Source organism: Triticum aestivum, chromosome 4B, assembly GCF_018294505.1.
Source record: "Triticum aestivum cultivar Chinese Spring chromosome 4B, IWGSC CS RefSeq v2.1, whole genome shotgun sequence".
In the NCBI taxonomy this organism is placed as follows: Eukaryota; Viridiplantae; Streptophyta; class Magnoliopsida; order Poales; family Poaceae; genus Triticum; species Triticum aestivum.
Window position 1 is genome coordinate 57,642,617 of NC_057804.1, and position 7,700 is coordinate 57,650,316.

At 51.7% G+C, this 7,700-nt stretch overlaps 1 pseudogene; it reads left to right on the forward strand.

Annotated features, from left to right (window-relative positions):
• The first annotated feature begins 5,178 nt into the window (after positions 1-5,178).
• On the forward strand, positions 5,179-7,499 carry LOC123094408 (peptide-N4-(N-acetyl-beta-glucosaminyl)asparagine amidase A-like; annotated as a pseudogene).
• Positions 7,500-7,700: the final 201 nt, after the last annotated feature.

A 7,700-nucleotide genomic window follows, 5' to 3' on the forward strand; every position in this document is an offset into this window, starting at 1 on the left:
TTATCGAACGTCATGCAAGAAGTACAACATCATTTTAAGATAGAACATAATGCCCTATAGTAAGATAATATAAACTAATAATGCAAGTACATCTGGATTAAATGGTAGAACTGAACTTAAAAACCAAAAATACAGCTTAAAAATTACATGAAGGCATCATTGTCATCATCCGTCGATGCATAACTCTTGCCCTTCAAGGATGAAGAACTCTTGCCCTTGGATGATGCAGAACTATTACCCTTCAACGATGCAGAACTCTTGCCCTTTGACGATACGGTAGTCTTGGCCTTGGTGCTGGGCATGAAGATATCGTCTTTGTCCTCGCTATCAGCAGTCCATAAAAAAAATATGTTTTGCTGCAAACCTCATGTGTGATTCACTCTTATGATGTATCTTCTTCCGTCTTCCATGCAACCTGAGAAGTTCTTTCCGTATCTCCTCAAAGGTCCTGGAAGGCCACCCACACCTAGATAATGCGTGACTCAGCTCATTCATCAGGGTGTCACTACTGATGAGTTCATCCCAAGGAACTATTATATTATCTCTCTTGAAATTGTTGGCTAAACACAGAAGACATTCGGACATACTAGGGTGAAAACTACGATCAAAAGGATAACGAGACATCTTGAAGAGACTAGGAGACTACACTAAAGTGCATACCCACCTTAGTGTGGAGGAGTTTTTATAGGTTCAGAAAAGAAGAATAGGCGGGAACTCACAAGCAGGAAAGTCTGGCGGGAGATATAGGCGGGAAAGGGCGGTGTGAGGTATACGTGGGAACTCAAAAGCGGGACAGTATGGCAGGAGATATAGGCGGGAAACATTGTTGTCGACTAGTCCAGTAGCGGCAGGTGCCACGCGGGAACCGAGGGGGTCTTTTTGGTCATTCTGGTCCAGAGGTGATCTGATACAACACACTACTGATGCTGTATTTATTTATCTAATTTAATGTTAGAATTCAAGTGCATTTTTATTTCAGCATACATACATGTTTGTTACATAAATCAGAAAGTCTGATACTGATACGTGTAGATATAATGGGTCGCACAAGTAGATAGATGAATCACCGTAGTCGACGACGGCCACCTGGCCTTTCCTTTGGACCGGAAAGCAACAAGCAATTAGGTGGTCGAGTTACACGAAGACCGTGGCCGTACTCCACTTCGGCTTCCTGTGTCTGCGATACCTACGTAGGTAGTGGTGTCTGGAATCCTTGTTGCCAACCTGATGCGTAATTGTAGGCGTATGATTGTGTCTCCTCGGAGATAAAAGATTAGCCAATAACGTCCCCTCCGAAGAATTCTGAAACTAATGTTGTAACCGTGTCGCTATGATCATGTGATGCTCCCCTAATGCATGTGTTGAGGCCACGTTGGGTGTCCTCATCATCCCATGTACGATCAGGTATGTCATGCACATATAAACATTGTAAACAGACGGTTAGATCTATCTACTTGTGTTGTCCCTTGCCTGTGCATGCATTAAAATGTAAACATGACTACCTGATCAGATCCCTTGCATGTGCTTCTGGCCATTATACGTGGTACTGGTTTATCTCTGGGACACGAGTCTCCTCGGGCATGGAGGTCCCTCGCGTGGAGAGATATGGCTGAGATCCCTCACCTTGGGTGTATGTGCCATATCCTGTGTACGCATATGGGTTCGGGGAAAGAGTCTGCTCCGGCATCGAATCCAAGCCCATGCCATGGTCCTGAGATGTCTGTCCCTGACCAAGCTGCAACGAAGAAGAGTGATGGAGTGGCAGAGATGAGTCATGTCGTGACAATGTCGTTGTAGTACTCAGACCCTCCCCCACGGCCCATGGCTTGTACGCGCCTCGCTCGGTCTGGACGACGGCGCTGCACTCAGTCTGGCTGACCTCGCTACCGGTATGTTGTACGCTCCAGTGACAACGTCGCCGCCTCTACCGCATCTGAACTTTGTTGCCACATAGTCTTGAAGACGTTTGTGGAATGACTTGCGAGCTGGGCCCCGGGCCTGCATGGCTTCCGCCGCCATCTGCCCTACTTCATTGCAAGTTTCAAGCTGAACAATATTTGCTTGTTATTTAGTTGAAATGATTATGAAATGACGGACCTGAAAAAGTTACCTGTGATTACCAGCTGGTCATGATAGTAAGCTGCATGCAGCTCAATCTGTCTCTGCATCTGCTCCTCCTGTGTGAGATTTTTTGGTATCGTAGGTGGTTGACTGGTCAAGCTAGTACGCATGCTGATGCAGTACCACTGCTTGTACGCTTGAGATGTACTTCTGTCGTAAGGTCTGCAACATTAAATAGTTACATCAACCGTTGTGATGAAAGCAAAGCATCTTCACGCATCGTATGGTCATCGTAATAAAATAATGTAAATAAAGTGTACCTAAGTTGATGCACTATATCTGCTAGCGCTTTATTTTCCCACCAGTGTACTCATTGAATGTTGCATTCCCTCCAATCGTAACAACTCCAACCGCGGCCCATATTGATTAGCCTGCAAATTATGTAACAAAGTGTGAGTTTAGTAAACTAAAAAAGACACTATCTATTTAGGAAGGTCACATCTTACTTATGGGTTTCCTCATCGGTACATCTTGGAAACTGTCTCATGACACGTTCCGGGTTGTAAGGCTCAACACACCACTGGAACAATAAGTAGCAGTTAGTCAGGCAAAATGTACTATCGCTCAAGATGCCTGCTGTGATGGGTCGTGTATCGAAGACCATCTGTAACTGTTCTTGAGTCCACGGGTTCCATGTGACTAGTGACTCATCAAGTATCTCAAACTGCTGCTGGTATATTGGGTAACAATTTTTCCAATATTTGGAGACCATTATTTCCGTGCCTTTGTCCACCTGCTGGCCATAGTTACACTGTTGCCCTCGCTACAGTCGTGTGGGCGTATGTGATTTAGTATACGACGTCGTCCTACAGGGAGGTATTCCCAGGACCACAACTGTAGAAAATCGTAGGCGACACAAAGTAACGGAGCTTTTTGTGCGAAAGAAGTTTTTTGTGTGGCATCACACAAGCCTCTATATGTATGACATAGCATAGCAGAACCGAAGCAGTATTTTGGCTGCTCGGGTAAAGATTCATCTACCATATTCTCTACAGTGTTAGATGAGACCAGGGAGAACTACGCCCCCGTGTGAATTTGGAAAGTGAGTCCCGAGGAGGCACAACAAATACGCAAACAGATGTCTTTTCCTCGTCCCCAGAGCGGCAGCCTCAACTCTGGCCGCCTCGTGGAGTGGCGGCGGGGCCCACATGGCCTGGCCCGTTACGTGCCGGCGAGATGCATTGTACAACTCTCGTTTTACCTGGGCGGTCGCCTGCTGGCGTGGCGGCAGGGCCTGCCGCCTCAAGCCGTGGCTGCAGGTGCCACGTGTCGTCTGCCGTGCCTGCCGCCACGGCTAAGGGGGTCATTTTTGTCTATTTCATCCGGAGGGGGTCCTTTTTGGCAATTTTAGTGGGCAGGGCGTCTGTTTCGTCGAAAAAGCGGCTCTTGTGTGTGCCCATTCTTGTGCATCCCTCGACATTATATTTGCCTCCTCGTGTATATGTAACAACCCAGTAAAGTTCAATACAGTTGTGCATTCTGTAAAGAGAGCCTTGCGGTGGTCAGCAATGTGGTTGTGCAACTTGACCATTCGGGTTTAGTTTTCAGAACTGGCGTTGTGCATAAGGTTTTCTCAGATTTATTTTCTTGACGATCAGGTTAATTTGATGCATGATTTTTTTAGCAACGGTTTGATGCGTGGTGGGATAATCCATCAAGATGAAATTCTTCATGAGATGAATTCTCCACGATAAAATTGGACAAGCAAAAGAGGACATTGGCAATAGCCCATGATTTGATGATCTATATCTCACTTTCAGAAATAGTGCTGGCAAATGGTACATTGTTCAAGGCTTAAAGGGAACTACAACAATCTCTTTGCCCTTATGACTAGTTTCTATCAATGTTGTGTAGTATGCTGTTTTTTTGAAGAAAACTTATCACATAGTGCTTTACAAGGCATGTTCTAAAAAAGACTTTTAAATCAGAACTTATACAAAACTTATGAAACCACAACATATACTACAAGTTTTTGGACTACTTATCCGAGTAATTTATGTGGTAAAGTCAGGCCATAGAGCTAGATGAGTTTTAGCGACTCAGCCTCCTCCTCCTCCTCTCCTTCAAGAAAGAAAGTTAGGGTTCGTGTCTTTCGTCGGCGCCGGCGCAGGTCCGCCTCGTCTCCGGTGGCCCTAGGGCCATGGAGGCGCGGTGGATCCTGGCAAGGGCCGACGGGAGGGCTCCGTTTTTAGTCGTTTTTTTCAATCTTGATAGGGTTTGTGTCCTACTCAGGAGGGTGAGACGGCGGCGGCTCCCTGAAGATGGAATAAAGGTCTCCTCGCCTAGCCCCTGTTCCGGCGGTGCGTCTAGCATCGTTGGTGGGCGTGTGGAGGTGTGTCTTCGGCAAATCTATCTTTGGTGGATTTGCTCGGATCTCGTCGTTGTTCGTCTACATTCGTGTGTCTTCGGTTCGAATCCTTCCGATCTACGTTATTTTTCATCGGCGGTGGTTGCTGTTCTGGGGTGCTGGTCCTATGGGGCCTTAGCACGACGACTTCCCGACTGTCTACTACAACAAGTTGTGCCCGGCTCCGGCGATGGAAGGGCGATGACGGCGGCGCGCCTTCGGCTCGCTTCGGTGCTTGTAGTCGTCGCTAGGTGGTGTACGAATCTGGAAGTAATTTTTATTTCTTGTATTCGTTGTACTGCCATGATTGAAGACGAATAGATTGGAAGTTTTCAAAAAAAAAAGTCAGGCCATGCCCATGAGCTGACGAGTATGATCGAGGAGTTGGATAATTTCGGTGGGTCCCCGTGTGCGGTGGGGGGCGACGCACATCGATTATGTGCTCCGTGCTAGTGCATTCACGCCAAACTGGACTTCCGGTCAATAATGCAATTTGCAGATCGAAATTGAGCAAGCTGTTCCTGGTTCTGGTTGGCCCGCTAATCCTTATCTGCCCTGCATGCATGCCGACCTGACCTGCATGCATGCATGTGTCAGCCATCTCGTCAGTCCTTGGCAGTTGGCATAGTAGCATGCTCGTCCTGTACCCAACCCAAGAAGCATGAAACACCACACTGTTCCTTTCAATGGCCTTATCCTCGAGGTTAGACCTGGTTGTCCTTGCAGTCCTCCTCCTAGTTTTAAGCGCGCGTACGTAGCAACACAGCAGACTGCCTCCGCACAGCTCTAATCTTTCTGAAGTTGTGAACCATGGCCGTGCCATGCGTTCGCCTCGCCCTCCTCCTCTGTTTGATTATCCCAGCCACCGTTGCCTCACCTCGGAGCCTACGCAAATCCCCAGCCAGCCCGTCGCGGCCGACCGCCTTCTTCGAGGTGGACCGCCCGCCACGCGCACGCGGCAGCTCCGGCCGCCGGTGCTCCACGCTCCTGCTGTCCGCCTCCTTCGGCTCCACCTTCCACAAGCCCCCCGCCACCGTCGCCTACTCCCCGCCGCGCTGCCTCGTCAAGGCGGGCGGCCGTGCCTCGGCGATCTCCCTCGCGGAGCTCGAGTGGCGTGCCGCCTGCCAGGGAGCCCAGCTCGACAGGATCTTCGGCGTCTGGCTCGGCGGCGCCGAGCTCCTCCGTGGCAGCACCGCCGCGCCGCCGCCCAACGGCATCGTCTGGTCCGTCTCCAAGGACGTCACCAAGTACGCGTCCCTCCTCGCCGCCGCCGGCAACTCCACCTTGGCCGTCTACCTCGGCAACCTCGTCAACACCACGCTCACCGGCGTGTACCATGCCAACGTCACGCTCCACCTCTACCTCCGCCGCACGCCGCCGACGAAGCCGCCGCCCGCCATGGCCCCCGCTGACCTCATCGTCCCGATGGCGCGAGCCCTCCCTCTGAACGGCGGGCTGTGGTTCCCGATCAAGAGTGCCGCCGACATCGCGTCCAAGAGCGTCGCGCTGCCATCCAACACCTACCGCGCGGTCCTCGAACTCTACGTCTCGTTCCACGAAGACGACGAGTTATGGTACAAAAAAGAACCAGCCCGGGTACCAGAACGGCCCGTTCCGCGAGGTCACCGCTCGCGTCGACGGTCTCCTCGCCGGCTCCGTGTGCCCGTTCCCCGTCATCTACCCCGGCGGCATCTACCCCCTCCTATGGAGGCCCATCGTCCCCATCGGCTCCTTCAACCTCCCGACGTACGACATCGAGCTCACGCCTTTTCTGGGCAAGATGCTGGACGGGAAGGCGCACGAGTTCGCGTTCGCGGTGACCAACACCGTGGGCGTGTGGTACGTCGACGCCAACCTCCACCTCTGGCTGGACCCCGGGGCCACGGCGACCACGGCGGGCCTCGTGAGCTACGTCGCGCCGCCAGCGAACACGACGTCGTCCAAGTCTGCAGACCCCGTCGACACCCACTACCACGCGACGGCGAACCGGCTCGTCTCCGCCATTGGGTGGGTGAAGTCGTCGTACGGGAACATAACGACCAACTCCACACGGACGTTCGCCCTCGAGTACCTCCTCACCTTCGAGACACTGGACCTGACCATCGTTGCGGACACCGGCGTCGTCGCCACGGACGGCGCCCGCGGCGTCCTGTACTCGGCGCAGACGCACGGGTACTTCCCGCTTGGCTGGGTCTATCAACAGAATAGTCTAACTGTCACGCACGGGTTGGAGGAGACGACGGTGGCCGCCGGCTGGTGGTCGTCGGCGCCGCCGTACCAGTCGCTGCGCACCACGCAGAGCAGCCTCGTGTCGCTCTGCGAGCGGGAGAAAGGGATAGAATGGCGGGAGGAAGGCGAGCGAGCGGGAGAGATGCGAGGGAAAAGCGTCAAGAAACGGCGGGAAAAGACCCTCGGGTCGCTTCCAGGGCGGGCCCACGCGCCTTTTTCGCTTGCGCCGGCTCCCCAAGCGCTCCCAGGGCGCCGGGTTCGGCCTGGGTCCGCCGGCACCAGTTTTGGCCCGAGCCGGCGAAAAACGGGCTTCTGGGGACGCGTCTGGGGCCTTTTTTTATTGCCGGCGCGGCAAAATCATCTGGAGACGGCCTGTTGGGGGCGCGGCTGGAGATGCCCTAAGTCATGGGGCGTCCCGCAGACGTACTGGTACAACGCCACCGACGGGTGCTACTTCAGGAACGTGACCAGCAGCAACTACAACGTCGTGTCGGACCACTCCAATGAGTTCTGCGTGAAGGGGACGGCATCCGCCGGAGTTGGCGCTGTCACGGCCCCGCTACCAGCGGTGAATCTTCCGTAGATAGTTTTAACGTTTTTCCATACCGACATTTGGCAACTCCGATGAGAAATAAATTGAGTCTCATAAGATTTTTCATCCGAAATGCAGGGCAATGAGTCGGTTCATGCGATTCACTACTTTTAAAGGAAACAGTGGTATTTTGCTTCCACATGAACACACAAGTCAGAAGTTGTAAACGTCGTGCATACACCTACATAAAGTATAATGCACATAAAAGTGTCAACGTTTATGCTGGCAGCCCATCAAAGAAAACAAGATAGTAAATTGTTCGTCGGAGAGATCATCAAAAAAGTGTCATGGCCGCGCTACCGACGGTGAATCTTCCATAGCTACTTTTAATTCCCGTATTTTTTAATAAAAATTACTAAAAATAAGGAGAATTTGGCCATCGTGATTAGGGTTACTTTTTTAACTTTAGTG